Source organism: Gorilla gorilla, chromosome 4 (assembly GCF_029281585.2).
Source record: "Gorilla gorilla gorilla isolate KB3781 chromosome 4, NHGRI_mGorGor1-v2.1_pri, whole genome shotgun sequence".
NCBI lineage: Eukaryota > Metazoa > Chordata > Mammalia > Primates > Hominidae > Gorilla > Gorilla gorilla.
In genome coordinates, this window is record NC_073228.2 from 139269641 (window position 1) to 139286970 (window position 17330).

A 17330-nucleotide genomic window follows, 5' to 3' on the forward strand; every position below is an offset into this window, starting at 1 on the left:
TTTAGGGGTGAAGCATCTTGATGCCTACAACTTGCCTTCCATTCTGAAAAAGCTCTAAGGAATAAAGCAAATATGGCAAAATGTTAACAGTTGTTAAATCTAGGTATATGATTATAAGAACATTCCTCTTTCAAGGAAATTCTGTCATTTGCAACAACATGGATAAACCTGGAGGACATTATGCTAAGTGAAATAAGCCAGGCACAGAAGGACAAATATAGCATGAATTCATTTCTCTGTGGAATCAGGGACTGGGGATGGGGTCGGGGTGAATGTTGGTCAAAGGACATTAAGTTTCAGTTAGAAGAAGTTTTAATGATCTGTTGTGCAGAATAGTAACTATAGTTAACAATCATGTATATTTAAAAATTGCTAAAATAATAGATTTTAAAAGTTCTTAACACAAGGAAACAAATATGTAAGGTGATGAAATAAGTGTATTCTTGACATTCTGTATGTTTGAAATTTTTCAAAATAAAATGTATGCCAGAAAATAAAAACTAGAAGGGCTATGAGCATAACCCATAGTTAGTACTAAGTTAAGAGTTGATTTACCTGCCATCTGGGCACAGTCTCACAAGACAAGACAGGTTTTCCACAGCACCAAAGATGGTGGGAACTAGGAAGTACCCTTTGGCAAAACCTGGTTTTCTCCTTGGCATTACAGTTCTCTTGGTAACCTGTCAACCTCATCACTGTCTCCTTGTTTTCTTAGTGAGGCATACAGATAGACCCAGAATGGATCTTATATTCTCCACTTCTGCAATTCTGCCCACACTGGGATGTCATTCTAGGCTACCCTTCTGGGCCCAACTCAAGTCTGACCTCCTCCCAGTACTAAAAAATTTCTAATATTTAGTTATGTTGTAAACACTAGATTTCTCCAGCAACATCAGCACTCAGAATCATTATGAAATAACTAGGAAGAAAATTCTAGCTGCATAAAAATCATGTGTTAAAAATTTACGGTATGACACAGGGCATGCATTTTTAAGAGGTACTAACAGCTCCACCCAATGCAAATAACCTGCTGTATGTGTGTAAAGCTGAAAAATTGCTTGGCTACTCAAGGAAACTCTCATATTAGCTTTGGGGGCAGGGGCGGGAGGAGATCAGACACACTTGAAATAGCAGGTTTCCCCCTAAATCCAAGGCAGGAATTCCTTTGCTCAGTAATCACCATACTGATGACACACAACTCTGTGCTTGGCAGGAGGGACCCAAGGTACCAGGAGGCCCCTGTCTTCTCAGTGTTCCCAGGCCTGCAGGGCTACACATGCCAGTGATACAGAGAGTGATAAAGAATGCCACAGGGTCCCTTACCTGGGCTTTATACATGTGAGAGCCACAAAACTAAGGCAGGGTGGAAGGCAAGATAGCCAGTGCTTACATGGAATCTGGTGGAGGGGCTCACATTTCCCACTTTCACCCATCAGTCTCCACAAGGCTATTCCCTTCCCTGTACCAGTGTCAGCACAGTTTAGTTTACCAGTGGAGGAGGGAGATGGCCACCCAGCATTTTCACTGAAGCTTCCCTATCATTGATCGTGGTAGTGTCCCAATGCCCAGCAGTGATGGGCCCACCTTGGCCAAGCCAAAAAGGTGCCTGTGATGCCTATGTGACCTTGGGCCCTGGGTACTGTGAATGCAGAAGCGCCTGCCTGGCCAGCCCAGCTTGGCCTTCATTCTCCTGTGTTCATGGGCGGGAGACCACATCCGTAATGCCACTGTCCTGCCCACGGCCCAAGAGGATGCCAAACCAAGAGTCTAAGCCCAACAAGAACACAGAGCCTGGGAGCAATGGAACAGGAAGGAGAGTCAGCCACGATGGGCGCTGGGCAGAATCCTCATGGCAGGAAGGCCTGAGAGGCATATCAAGCACCACTGAGCTGTAGCCCACTTTGCTGGCTTCCCCTCCCTTCCACAACCTTGCCCTTTTGGAGGCCACAACGAAGTTTTGGGCCATCAGTATCTGCAGAGCCAGAATATACAGGAGGAGGCTGATGGATTACAATCTTCTGACCATAATGTGCCAAGAATGCTTTATCTGCCCCCTCATTAACAGAGAGGAAGGGAGGCAGAAGGAGAATGCCCACAGTGGTGACCTGTTTTGCTAAGTCCTAAGCCCAACCCTTTGGCAAGAAAATCGTTTGAAGGTACAGTTTCTCAGGAAAGTGGAGGTGGCCTGTTTCCTCTTCCTGCCCAAAACATTGGAGGAAGGCCCTCCCTGAGAGAAGGCTCAGTGGCCGTTGGTGGTCGGGGAGGAGGGGAGGGATGTGGTCTATATTTTCTGCAGTGCTGCCTTCACTTTTTTTTTGTGCAGGAAAAATGAGAATGATGGATAAAAAGACCTGAAGAGTGTGGTTGGGCCCCTGACTTGGGTGAGGGCAGGTAGTATGTAAAGAAGAAAAGAAAGCAATAGAGTAGCCCAGAAGTAAGCACATCGGGTTGAGAAACCTGAAAATGGATTCTCCAGGAGCTAGAGGACATTATCCCTGGCTTCGCAAGCTTTACCCCTTTATGCTCTTACTTTGTGACTGAAAAGTTCAGTAGCCTCAGTTTCTCCATTAGAGAAACTTGAAGGACCATGCTTATGTTTTGCTATTCAACTGGGAATCAGGGATGCCACACTGGACCAACCTGTAAGTGACAGTGAGTAGCAAGGTGGATAAGGAGGGGCAGAAGGAGGAGCATCTCAGCTCCTTGGAAAGAGCTGGGCAGGGATGTCATTCTGTTGCCTTCTTTACCAAGGAGCCCCAGAATCCAAGACTCTTCCTTTTTGCAAAACCCCAGCTCATCTTTTATCTGCACAAGCCAAAATTACTGCCTCTCCATACTCCTACCGCCATAGGGTGGGCCCTCAGCCCTGTGGGTAGGGAGGAGGGAGCTGTGTCAAGTAGGGATAACAAAGAGGGGCACAGATCCACCTTCCAGCTAGTTAAGCAAGAGCTTTATCTTCTGTTTACTCTTGCATTTTTTTCAGATGGATAGTTACCATAGTAACCCCATCATTAAGGGACACACAAGACAGAGCACCTCAGAAACACACCTTTTATGAGAAGTATATTCAGTGTCCCACCCCTCTCCTGTGCTGCAGCAGCAGAGGGCCGGGGCATTTCACCATGGCCAGGGAAGATGGAGGGTGCCCGACTTAACAAAAGCAGTAACCCAGAATACACACTCATCCCCTGCCAACCATCAGTAATACCCACCCTCTCATCCTTAGTCCAGGTTTAGAAAAAGCCATCGTAAAGGGCTTTCCTGGCTAAGAAAGAGTTGTCTGCTGCAGAGACAGTAGAGGTGCAAAATGCCAGCAACTCAACAAGATGGAACGGTTCCCATCTGCTCTCCAGGGCATGTTCCTATTCAGGGGGGAGCGGAGAGGGTGACTGACTGCTGAGGAATTGGGACAGGGCACACGTCACCAAAGGAGATGTCCTGATGTAGTTTTCTTCCCTGTGAGTGATCCTCTGCTTTGCAATAATATGGAGGGCAAAGTCATGGAGGCCCCAGGCTCAGCGCTGTACAGCAATGCCTGCCTGCCCCCCATGCACACTGGGATGGCCCTCACATTCCCACCAGCAAGGAGGGCTTTCTCCTAGGCTAGAACAGAGCCAACTTAAGCCTCTGCCTCAACGTGAATGGAGCCGATGCCTTCCTACAAGGGGGAGAGTGGGTTCTTGCACTCAATTCATTTCATGTTTTGGAAGGTTTTGTGAGTCTCTGTTTTGTCTGTGGCTGGTCTAAAAGAAAAGCGATTCTGAGAAAGATAACCAGGAAAACACCAGATCTATGGACACAAAAATCCTTTTCTCCAGAGTTTCCACAGCTCAGCCCTTGGATTTTCCCTTGAAGGGAATTTTCAGGAGCCACAGCCTGGAGGCTGTAACCAAAATAAATGGAATCCATAAGAAACCACAGGAAGAAACGGAAAAGAACAATTAGGAGAAGAAACAGAACCCCTTACCAGGTTCTCCACCCCATCAAGCCAAGTATTCTCAGTCGGTGACAGTCTAAGTTTTGTTACCAATGACCAATACTAGACTGATTTGAGGCCCAAGGCGCTTAGGGTCTGCTCTGAAAAGGACTGTAAGTGTGGTAAAGTTCCCAATTATAAATGGTGCAAAGGGAACAAGTTGAATGGTGAGCAAACTGGCCAGCTCATTAACTCTTCTAAGATTTTTGTTTTTCAAAACACGTAAGCCTCTGGTTCTCACTCCTGGCCAGGGCCAGTCTCTGGCAACTAGTGAGTGGCTGGCACCATCATCTGTAGTGGCCTAGATGATGCAACCATATTCCCTCTCCTCAGAGCTGCAAGCCCTGCAGGGACATCCTGGGCCAAACGTTCCCCAGCTTCATTGAACATGACTGTTTTAAGGCCGCTTGACAAAATTCCCACATCCTTGGATAACAGCATGGTTTGGCAGCCTTTTTGACTACAGACCAGCCGTCTGAACATGAATACCTTTGACAGGTCTACTTTGCAAGTCCACCCAGAGACGAAAGGCTTAGGGTCCTTTTTCTTTTTTCCAAATGTCTTGAACTAAAACATATCTGTTGTATTGAAGCATTTTGTCTATCTTCCTTCAGCAAGATGAAGTCATGGTTTGCAGAATTAGACTCCTAACAGCTAACAGGTGATGTGTTGAGGCCGAGCCAAACTCTAAACACAGCCCTTGCAATAGGAAAGAGTCAGGGGCTTTAACGGAGCTGTTTGAAGCTCTGTAAAACAGAGCTCATTTAACGAAAGAAATACTGAAAATAACAACCAGAAATCAAAGAAAAGCAAATGTTCACGTAATCCCAAGGAGAAAACATGTTTGCTACAAGGCCAACAACATGACAAGGAATCTGTTTATTGTATTTCTTTTGATTCATCATCCTTCCATCAGCAGTCCTTTGAGTTCAGAACTGTTTTACACCATCCCAGAAGGCCTTAACCCAATCAACCCCAATCGGAAGGTGACTGCTAAGAGCTTCCTGCATTCTGACCACACCACAACCTCCTCCAATTCCCTTGGTGGCTCTGAGTGTTTGCAGCCACATCCCAGAATCCACTGCCCCCATCCCACCTTTTCAGGAGGTTGAGTGGCAGGGTCTGAAGCTTGCCCAGCCATCAGCTGGGAGCTCTGGGCCATAGCAAAGCTCTCCATCTGCTTGTCCCAGGGGCCTCAAAGGAACCAGAATTCCATAGAGAAAATAAAACCTACAGCAGTGATTGAAAGTAGTATTCCAAAGATGGTTCCAAGTCTGACACAAACTCATCTACTGTTGTTAAGCCCACTGCAGACTCCTCTGAAAAGTCCAGGAGGAGCCAGGGGTCTCAGAGACAGCATTTGGTCCAGTCTTCTGCCTTCCCACAAAGTCTCCCAATAAGATGGAAATGCAGCTTAATTTGGGAATCTGTAAAGTAAGTTCCACTGACTGGAACTTTCAGCCCTATTTCAAAGTAAAAAATAAATAAGTTTACATTATACATAATAACACAAGGGAGCTATGATTCTTAGCAAACGTTACCTTAATCTAACCCACCAACCCAACTCAGTGCCCGAATATCTTCCCTGTCAGGAAGTTTTCCTCTGCCTTCCTCACCTCTGGTGCTGTTTCAGCTATCCGCTCTGTCTGCAGGGGAGGGCAGCAACCGCAAATGGCACTGTGGTGAGAGCCCGGGGTCTGCTGACAGACCGTCGGGGTTTGGATCCCAGCTCCTGCAATTATCTGTAAGATGTGGCCAAGTGCATCTAAGCCTCAGTTTCCTATTCTATACAGGGGGAGTGATACCTGAGGTTACCTCTAGGCTTATGAGATTAATGAGTTACCAAGTAAAATGCTTAGTATACTCAGTAAATTCAAGCTACTACTGTTGAGGCTACAACTGCACTGTTAAAAAAGTGCGACAAGCTTGATTACCAGGAGAAAACTGCACTTCCTTTGCCTCGATTTCCTCTATCTATAACTGGATGATTTCGATGGATGGATTTGTGCCAAAAGGAGGAAAAAAGCAACAGAAAACCTGGTGTTTCCTCTGCCAATAGTTTACTCTTTGCTGTTATGCTTAACAGTTAACATATGTTTGAAAAATGCACTTGAACTCGATTAACCTCGGTGCTGCCAGACCTGCTTTGATGGAACACAGCACCCAGGGCGCCCCCACAGGCATCTCTACCTTGGAATGAGGTCTGGGGCTTTTGTCTGACCCCAGCAGAGCGTGCAGAGCCAGCGGCTCAGGCAGTAGAAGTCAAGGCCCTGGGAAGGAGAAGGTGCCTGGGGAGGCCCTGAGAAACCTGTTCTACTCCAAGGCCTGGCTGGCAGCTGGGCAGGACCTCTGACCCACCAATCACTTGCTGTCAAGGACTATCAATTAAGTTACAAGGAAATGGTTAATATGTATGTTTGTTTTGATAGGGAAAACCACAGCCATTTGTTCTTAATTCATCTCAGGAAGGGGTGAACAATCAGTGATGTCTGCTGAAATGAAATGATTTGAAGAGTATAATGTAAAGAGGAAACTCATTTAAGGAGCCCTGTCATGGTACCATTTCCCAGATGGACTCAAAGGGAAAGAGCGAGGAGCAGAACAGTGAGTTTCGTGGGCTGCACTGTGTTGGGGGAGGAGGCGACGTCTGCGATCCGGCTACACATGTTCATCAAGACGGGGGAGCAGCTTTGCCCACTGGGAGCAGAATCAGGGACTTGGTCAGAGGGAGACGTTTTGCTCTACTCCCTTTTGTGCTGTTTGAATTTATCTTCTGCATATTTTCCTTTCAAAATGAAAATAATTATAACACTGGATAGATGAGAAGCTGCAGGCACTTCTGCTATCGGCTGCCCCAGCTGGCCTTTGGTACCACAGGTCACAAGCCCCCTTACCCTCAGACACTGTCCCCAGCCTGCTTAATCCTGCTTCTCCCAAAAAATGGTTTTGAGCATGTGAAGACTTTCTAGGTTCTTTTTTCATGGCTGTTTTTAGAGCAGTGTGAGTGTGTCATAGAAAGGGAGGCCCCTGAGAGGGGACTATAGCTCCTGGGGTCTTTACCAGCCTGGCCTCTGTGCTGTCTGCCCGTGTGGATTCCCGATGCTGAGGACTGCTTGTCTAAGGATTTGCCTAAGCTCCAACACCTAGGATTCCACCTCCTCTTCGCTAAGCGGACAATGAAAAGGACATTGGCCAAAAAGCTTCCCACTCTCCAGCCCTCCTCAGTGCCACTGAGTGACACGAGCTCCCCATACCTGACTGGGCACTGCCCTCTCCGATGCCTGCTGTGGCTCCTCAGGGCAGCTCTCTGCCCAGTACCTCGCTTGCTCTGCCACTGCTACAGCAGCTGCTCTAACATGCACCAGACCGCCCCTTCCTCGCGGGCCAGCACATGTCACTCCAGGGGACTTCACCCCTCCTGTGCTCACACCCACCTCCTGCCTGTGTGCTCTAGACTTTCCTCATCCCTGTCCAGGGCTGCCTATCCTTCAAGGCCTATCTTGCAGGACCCCTGTCCTCCCTGCCCATACGAGGCCACAGGAATGTCTCTGGCAATCACCCATGACTGTTGCAGAGTCTGTCCCCTCAGGCTGTGTCTTCATCGAGCCAGCCTTGGGGACCAGGCATTTACCAGTCTTCCTGAGGTGTATGGTGGATGCTTCAAGACAAAGGAAATGCCAAGTGGATGAAGTGCTCTGGGGTCCAATTCCTGTGACTGCTAAGGTTTCTGTGCTGTGTGATTTTGGAGAAGTTACTTAAACTCTGAACCTCAATTTACTCCTAAGAAAGCTAGGTGCTTTGAGGATTCAATGAATTACCAAATGTAAAGCATTTAATCAGTGCCTAGCACACAGTAACTGCTCAACATACGGCAGATGTTTTGGAACTTAACTGTTCCACCTTTACCTAGAATTCAGAGCACTTCCCCCAAAGTCCCTAAAACTAGTATTACAAGCCACAGTTAGAATATGAACTAGAGACTGCCAGGGCCTGGGGTGGGAGTGAAAGGGCAAGAAAAACAATGCTACTCAAGTTAAGTACCCTCATTTTCTGAATGAACAGCAGATACTGACTTTTAGCAGTCAATACTCAGATTTATAGAGGCAACATAAATGTGAACCAAAGACTACCTCAGCTACTAGTTACCACAAGGAACATCAATCAGAATATCGATGGCAAGGGAAACCAACACATTAGCCATTTCCAGAGGCCTTGGGTTTGTTTCCACATGGCTCCCACAGCTCTGCAGGGAACGCGCCTTCTATAAAATCCCAGAGTGTCCCCTGTAGGCAGATGGGGTGATGTCAACCCCGTGAGAGGATATCTCAGCACCAGGCGCTACTATCGGCCTTTAAAGAGCCCAGCACTGGGTGCCAGGGAACCCACATGTTCTAGCCACTAAATGGAAGATGCACTTGCCTAAAAAGGAAGCAGGTGGGGTGGGAAGAGGAGGAAGAAAGGGAGGGATCCAGGGTCAGAGCGTTAGGCTGAGTGGAGCAGCCTGGCAAACCCAAAGAGGTTTTATGTCATCTTCTTGGCAACCAGAACTGGAAGAGGGTGGTGGGAAGAGACGGAGGCTGACAATGATTAATACCCTTTGGGTTTGTCTTCTTGCTAGAGTTTATTTATAGCTCTGAGGAGTGGCTCTTTGCTTTCAGATTTGACTCTGGGTTGACTTGACTAGACATAGAAGCCTTCAGGCAGGAGAAAGCAAGCAAAAACACTGTAAATATGTTCTATCGGTTGCTGGTATTTTAACAGGAAGACAGAAAAGACATTTGCGGAATTCTTACCTACTTCCTTCTCCTTTCAGTGACAAAGTGTTAATAGCTCTTTTAGAATCCCGTCCTGATGGTCATCCACGGAGGACACCTGGGATGCTGGGTCCCACTCCTGGGACACTGCTATCTCTAATCAGCTGGGCAGCTCCTGACTTCCTCTGCTTTTCAAGGTATTGCCGAGACCTCCTCCGTGGCTTTTCTTGGCAGACATGAGGATCAGCCCTTGCTACATTTCTAACGCCCTCCTGTTTGCCAGCAACAGCTGCCCTGCTGCGTACCTCCCCTCACACAGGTGTGGCCCACTCTGCCCCCGTGTTAATCCTAATCATGCTTCATTTAAAAATCCAGGGGTCTAGTTTAATTTTCATCCTCATCAATTTCCTGGTAGCATCTGACATTACCAATACTCCCTCCCCCTGAAACTCATCATTCCTCTAACTGGTCTTCTTAGCCTTCAATAAAAAACTATTTACCATGTAGCTGCGGAATATCTGGCCTTGTGCTGGGAGCTGTATACAAAGGTGAGGGAGGGGTGGGGAAGGCCTGGGATCACTAATGTGGCTCTGATGTGAGGCACGTCATAGGTACCCTACAAATCTGTGGAAATCAACCATGATTCTTTTGACCCCAGCACCCCGCTTGGGACTTTGCACCTAACTCTTTCATTAATCAATCATTCCAAACGAATTACTAAACAAGTGAACCAAGCACTGCAGTGGTCAGTGGTGATTAAGGATGGCAGTGAAGGAAGGTTGTCCAAGGCCCAGGCCTAGTTTCATGTTTTAGAACACACACTTGGGTTCCGTGGCAGGCAGCATGAACTATAAAGCTATCATCCCAGGGAACGCAGCCCCAGGCTGGGCCCAGGATCCAGGCAGGCCTCAACTCACAGTCCCATGTCAGCCTCGAGGTTAGCTGAGGGGTCTAGGGGTGTTGAGGGATTAAGGGCAGATCAAAGATCCTCATATTCTCCCAAGATCTTGGCCCAAATATAAATAAGACAGCCTCTGCATACCACATGTGCCCATTATCCTTTTGATTTCCTGTATTTTTGCATTTTATTTTCTAGATTTATTTTTAAATAAAAAGGGAACAGATTATCTTTAAAGAGATATATAACATATGTAAGAACTAGTAACATGGATTATCTCCTGGGAAGAGAACTGAAAATGCAAAAGAGCCGGAAGGGCAATGCATGTCTCACTGTATATCCTTTGACAGCATGTGGATTTTACCATTGGTGTTATTACTTATTAGAGGAAAGAAGTTCAACAAAAGTAAAAAGACAAAGACCTACTGGATATGGGAAATAAGTATACAACAAGACAAACAGATAAAGCAGAAAATAAAAGTCCAGAAATAGCACTAATTATATCTAGAAATTTCATGTCTGATAAAGGTGGCATCTCAGATCACCAGGAAAAAGATGAAATATTCAATTGTGTTTGGATAACTGCATAACCATGTGAAATAAAATTAACTTGATCTCTATCTCCCACCATATCACATGGTAAATTCCAAATAGGTCAAAGTATAAATGTGAAAAAATATAAAAATATTGAGCAAAAGCATGAAGAGAAGTCTTTATAGTTTTGGAAGGAGGTAGGCTTTCCTAACAATGATTCAAAATTCAGCAGAAATAGATGCAAAGACTCCATATATTAGAATTATTTAAATAATGAATATAAAATAATCATGTGAAATATATTTAAATAAAACTTAAAATGAAGAGAAAAAAGATGATAAAGAATGGCCAAGCATTAGCCAGGCACAGTGGCATGCACCTATAGTCTCAGCTACTCAGGAGGCTGAGGTGGGAGGCTCACTTGAGCCCAGAAGACGGAGGCTGCAGTGAGCCATGATCATGCCAGTGCACTCCAGCCTGGGCAACAGAGTGAGATCCTATTTCAAAAAAAAAAGGCCAAGCAGATTCAAAAAAGAATGAAATAGGACTTCTATAAATGAAAATATGGCTGAAATTTAAAATTCAGTGACTGAATCTGTTTAATACAGCAGATTAGATACAGCTGGAGAAAGAGTAAACACGAAGATAGCTCTAGAAGACAGATGAAAAGTAATTATCCAGAAAGTAGTCCAGAAAGACACGAATTAACAACATGACTGAGATTAACAGATACAGAAGACAGAGTAAAATACTAACATATGCTTAATCTGTGTTCCATAAGAAGTGACTAGTATAAACTGTTTGAAGAAATGATGGCTGAAAACTTTATAGATGTGATAGACATGTTCAAAAACCGAAGTGGAGGACACTTATCACCAAAAGACCCTCACTAAATAAAATTCTAAAGGATGTACTTCAATAAGAAGTAAATAGATCCCAAATGGAAGGTCTAGATGAAAAGAAGGCACACTTAGTTTTGGTCACACCTTTTTCCTTGCCTGATTCCAGAAACAGGTTTTGTGGTGCTGTGTGCTTGTCCATTGGCCCAAGCAAAAGCAGAACCCTTCATATGGAACTTGTCTACCAGAAACAGGTTTTGTGGTGGTGTGTGCTTGTCCGTTGGCCCAAGCAAAAGCAGAACCCTTCACATGGAACTTGTCTACCTATCTGCAGACCCTGATGGTAGAAATAACAGTTGCATTTTGCCCTTCAAAGTGATATCATGAGACAGCAGTGAGACTCCTTTGACTTTTGAAGATTTCCAGGCACCACGGCTTATCTTCAAGATAGCAATGAGATTTTCAACAAATGGTGCTAGAACAACTAGACATCCACATGCAAAAAAGCCAAGTCTAGACACAGGCTTTACAAGCTTTACAAAAATTAACTCAAAATGGATCATAGACCTAAATGTAGAATGCAAACCAATAAAAATCCTAGAAGATAACATAGGAGAAAATCTAGATGACTTCAGGTTTGGCAGTAACTTCCTGGACACAACACCAAGGGTACAATCTATACCATAAATAATTACTAAGCTGGTCTTTATGAAAATCAAGCATTTCTACTCTGTAAAGGACATTGTTAGGGGAATGAGAAGACAAGCCACAGAGTGGAAGAAAATATTTGCATAAAGAAGCAATGAGGTCTTTCCCCTCTCAGATCCAAGTATTATAGTCTGACCGCTGGCCTTGGGAGAGCAGAGGAAAATGGGCCCATTGCTTCACAAAGTAGGCCCAGATCATGTTTACGCTCTCCTGAACAATTTCATGGACTCTTTAGAAGGACCGTGAAGAACCAGATAAAAACTGTTTTTGAGCTCTACAGCTGGATTCACATGCCCTGGGAGAAGTATGTTATCAAGCTATGCTGCACCTTCACGTCTTGGTTAAGATAGAGAAGTACTGGTAGAATTCCACCTCCTGGTGGCTTCCAGGCTCTAGTCTCAAACCCTGAGGCCTGACCCACTTGGGTCTGTTAACTTGCTGGCCATATAATACCACATCATCAGGGAAATGTCAAAGGCACATAGTGTTGAACTGATTCTTTTTCAAATGCTCAGTGAATGTTTATCCACCATCGAATCATCTATTCCCCAGGCAGACTGAAGGAAGATTGGCAACTTAGATTATGTGGGGAGCACCTCCTAAAGTACTTCACAATTTGCTTTGTAAGAGTATGCACTGTGATGTTTCTGTGACTGGCCGTCAATGAAGGTCATCAATAGCGTATGTTAATAACAACGAATAATTAGACTAAGGTCTGTCTTTTACACATACACAAAAGGCATTAAGTGTCAGCTGCTAAATCTGGGTAGTGGGATTATGAATGAGTTTTAGTTTCTCAATTTTCAAACAAATTACTCACATAACCAGAAAAGGGAACATGCACTTAAATATAGTCTGCACACTGTGAGTACCCACTTAAGTTTCAACTTCAGTGTTTTTTCTGTAGCTGTAAGCCCCTGGCTCCTTTCCTGTGTGATTAAGATAAAATTCTTAATTTTAAGAATTCAGATAAAATTCTTTAAGAATTCTTTAAGAATTAAGATAAAATTCTTTAAGAATTCTTTAAGAATTAAGATAAAATTCTTAATTGTCCCTTTCCTGTGTGATGTGGTGTGGGTGTGTGTGTGTGTGTGTGTGTGTGTGTGTGTGTGTGTGTTTTAATTTTAGGAAAACAGGGTGAGGGAAGGGCTTTGCAGAACACAGCAAATGCTGTGGCATAAGCCCCAGTGCAGCATGAGTGTCCAAGAAGGTACTAGCAAGCATTAGCTGGGTTCTGGCCTGAAGCGTCAGTTAGTCTAAGGGAGGTGCACTCATGCAAACAAGCAAGGATGTGGGAGCTCCTAGAGCCTTGGAGCATCAAAGAGCCAAGCCTGACTGTCCTCTTCTTCCTGCTCTATTTTTAGCTGTCTGAGTCCAGGACACATTTGAGTGTCCCGGATAGGAAGGTGGTAAAGAGATTTGGGACTTATTTTCAAGGTAAGTGACAGAACCAACTGCAGGCTCTGCCTACCTCAATCTTCCAAGCTTGTAGGATTCCGTCCCACATCAGAAATGCCAAGTGAGATGGATGCTGGCTGAAATGAGTATCAGTGTAACAGGATGTGCTGCTGACAGGAACAGGCTCTCTCTACCCACTTCTAGGAGATGGAGGCAGGGATGGGTTGTGGCCCTATGACTACCACCAAAGGGATATGCAACATCTGACCTGAGTTAGAGACTGGAAGTCAAACAAGCTGAAACTTGGGATGAGGACAATCACTTTGTTAGCCAAAACCAGATGGCAAGCAAGATGTATTTCTAACAACCATCCCTTTTCCTTGGGGTTTTATTTCAGGATATAGTCAAGCCCAACGGCTGGGCCTCATCCAGTCTGTAAAGTGGATAAAGATCACTCATGGGACCCACTCTGCTTCTTCCCCAGGTCAGGAGCTGGCTCCATAAACTGCACAAGGATTGGCCAAGTACCCACAGGCAGCTTCAAATTGGGACATCTGCTATCAGAGGATGCTGGGTGCCTTTTGGAGGAGTGTGAAGGCTCTGGTCATTGACAAGAGACAGGAAAAAGAACAAGATTACTGGAGACTCCCTTCCTCTCTCATACTTTAACCCTAATGTTAATAGTTAACAGCTGGGCACTTACAATGTCCAGGAATGGAATAAGGACTTCACGTGCATGCTCTCACATCAGCCTCATAAGAACCTGATGAGACAGTTACTGTGATCCTCATTTCACAGAGTATAAAACTATAGCATGGAGATGTGAGTGACTTGCCTAAGCCACAAGTAAGAAGTGGCAACTCTGGCACCAATGCCCATACTCTAAACCACCCAGCTCTAGAACACAGTGGACCCCAAGTGGTCCCCAGAGCTGGTCACCAAGGAGATGCCAGTTCCCTGCTTCAGAAGCACCTAGTCCTAGGTTGGCACTGCAGCTCAGCAGTCCTCTTAGCAATCCCTGGGCATCCAGACCCCTCCCATCTCTCCCACAGGGGCCTTTGGAAGGCAAAGGGCCTGGCCCAGCTACTTCAAATGGGCCTCCATGTGGCACATCCCATCACCATGCCTGCAATTGTCATGCCAGGTGTTAGGCTTGACTACATGCCACCTGTAAGAGTCTGGGCCATGCAGAGAAGAAAACAATCCCTTCTTAGGAACTTCAGTGACGCCTAAACAAGCAGGGCAGCTCTGGTAACTGGTTAACAAGCATTCTCCAGACAGCATTTCCTGACACCCACTTGCGGTCCTGTCTCCCCCCTTGCAGCACGGGTGGTCCTGCATCACCACAGCTTTTCTCTTGCCTATACCTGTTTCTGGACAGGAAGCCCTTTGGGGGTGGGGATGGGTTGGTGTATAGCTGTGCAAGGGACATCACAGCTCTCAGCAAGGAGAGCTTGAGTGGGTGGGACTTCCCTCAGATGTCTGCCTAGTGTTGGGGCACAATGTCGGGGTCACATCCTTGACCAGACCCTAAGCTGCTTGAAGGCTGGTACTCCAGTTTCTCTCTCTCTCTGTAGCTTCCCCATGTTCTGGGAAGGGGCTGGCCTGGCACCCAGCAGGCGCATCAAGACAGATAAGTGGTGGGCAGATCCCCTTTCCCAGTTTTTGTGGGGCTGGCTGGCACCTCTCCAGGGCTCAGCTGATTTCTCCTCCTCAGAGAAGCCTTCCCTGGCCAGCTCATCTCCAAGCCCCCAAGCAGCCTGGGCCCTCGTTTGGCCTGCTTTTACTCCTTGCAACACTTTCAGTCTCTAAACTATCTAGGTTGGCTGGCTGTCTTTTCCAGACAAGAGTGTGAGCTCCATGAAGCAGAGGCCACTCTGCCCTGATCACTCCTGCACTCTCACACAGAGCCTAGCACGGTGCCTGGCAGACAGCATGTGGAGTGAATGAGAAAAGGCCTTTAGGGAAACAAAAGTGAAGAGGAGAGCAGAAAGAGGGCCTGGACACACTTCCTTCTCACTCAAGGGCCAAAAAACAAAGTTCTAAGTGGGTGTATACCCAGAATGTCTAACATCCACGTGCTCCCACATCCCCGCCCGATCGGCTAAGGGCTGGTCCCCTTCTGAGGACAGTCAGTGTGGGTGTGTGGCACTGTTCTGAGGGGTGGAACAGAGCAGCATTCTCACTAGACATGGCCCCAGAGTCTGGCTCCTCTCCCATCACAAAACAGGACATAAGTAACCACAGCAGTGACTGGGCACCCACTAACTGCTCAGGACATCCTCCTAAGGTCAATTGGGCCTGGTTCCATGTTAGGGGCAGGCATGGTCATGCCAATGACTCAGTGCCGCATGCAGGCAGAGGAAATGCTTCAGATTCAGCCAACTATAGCCCTGCTGGAAGGTCTTCATAAAATTTAAAAATACATATTATTATTTAATATACAAGAGCTGATGTGGCTGATGCCAGAGTAAGGATCTGCTCTGAGCTACTTTTCCAGTGATAGTGATGGGCTCTCCTGGCCAGTCCTATGCCCCACTGTGACCTCTCCTACACACCCACAATAGCTGGGGATAGGGATGATGGATGTGTGAGCCACTGAGTCAAGGTCTCTAGCCCCCATGGGAATGGACTGCTGACATCCACCTCAGGAGCACTGGGCTCAGATTCAGAACCAGCTATGCCCAGACCAGGAAAACACAGATTTCTATGCAGCACCGGTAGTAGTTGCCTGAGATATGACAAAGCAATGGTATTCCCCGTTCATGCCCTTCAAAAAAGAAGAGAAAGCTAGATGGAAGAAATGACACTGAGGTTGTACTTGACCTAATGATGGTGTCTGTGAACACCCCAGGAATGGGCATCATGGCATTCGGGAGCCAGGGGCTGCCTGGGTTTGTGTAGCACATTAGCTTTCCCATTATGTGCACAGCACCTTTGGCCTTCACAGCAGCCTGGAGTTGGAGTAGGGACAGTTGACTCCATTTGAGTTGTAAGGAAATTGGGGTCCAGGGAAGTTAGGTGGCTCCCTCTAGGTCACACAGCACGTACACTAACTAGGCAAGAACTAAAATGTCTTCTGTTTCCTATCTAGCAACTTCTCCCAGTCTCCCTGGCTGACTGCCAATGCTATACATAGCTTTCCTGGGTGTGTCACCTAAGTCCTGGGCTTGTTTCCTCATCTACACAGAAGAATCATGCTTAGTTCACATTACCAGGCCTGCCACCTGTAAGAGTCTTTGCTAAGCAGAAAGTCAGAAGTCCCAAAATATGTACAAATACTTAAATCTAACACTATTACTTTTCATGCCCAGATGCTTTCAACAGAACACAAAAACTTTACCTTCCTGATGACTGTGTTTGCTATGGGGAAACCCTTGGCCTTGCCTTACTGAGAGAGCAGGGAGTGCAGGAAGCAACCCAGCCCTTCCGCTGCCTGGTTGTATCGCTTTGGGAGAGGTACCCAGTCTTACTGAGTTGCCCGTTCTGGCTGTAGCACAGGTGGCTGCAAGAATCAGAGTACTCTTTCCTGATCAGACCCACCTGATCATGTCTCAGGCAATACACAGTAAAAGCATTACGACAGGACAGCAGGATTTGGGTCTCTTCTCAACCCCTTGCAGGCCGTATACAACCCCAGACAAGTCCTTTATGCTTTGAGGCCTGGCTTTCTCATCACTAAAAATGGGGTTAGTCTCCCTCCCTTCCCAGCTGGCCTTGCACAATTGCTGTGAAACCACAAATAAGATTGTATCTGTGAACAGGACCAAGGACCCCTTGGAGAGAAGGCTGAGTCCCGGACTGGGGCAAGGGAAGTCCAGGGTAAGGCTGGAGTATCTTATTGTGTTAGAAGGCAAGGAAATGTACAGAAACTGATGGAGACATGGCAAAAGGATATCAGAACCCGCTTGAAGATCAAATTTGAGGTGATGTGACCATTAAAGTGAGTAATGAAATGAATATAACTTACTAAATTTTAAAAAATCTGTAAATTGACATTGATACTTCAAAAAAAAAAAAGAGGAAGGGCACAGGGAAAGGTTTTATTACAAAAGAATGCCAACTAAGAGATGCAGAAATACATTTTTTAAATCACTATTTTATAACCACCAAGAAATGAAAAAACAACCCACTATTTTATAACCACCACTGTAATATCAAATTCAGGTAAGATCATCAAGGGTTGCTGAAGCCACTGGGTGAAATACTGTGGTACAGGATGT

The 17330-nt window shown here is 46.0% G+C and overlaps 1 protein-coding gene across 4 annotated transcripts in view; it reads right to left on the bottom strand.

Annotated features, from left to right (window-relative positions):
* The window catches only part of MACROH2A1 (macroH2A.1 histone), a 65002-nt gene that overhangs the window by 36625 nt on the left and 11047 nt on the right, over positions 1-17330 (bottom strand). The window lies entirely within an intron of this gene.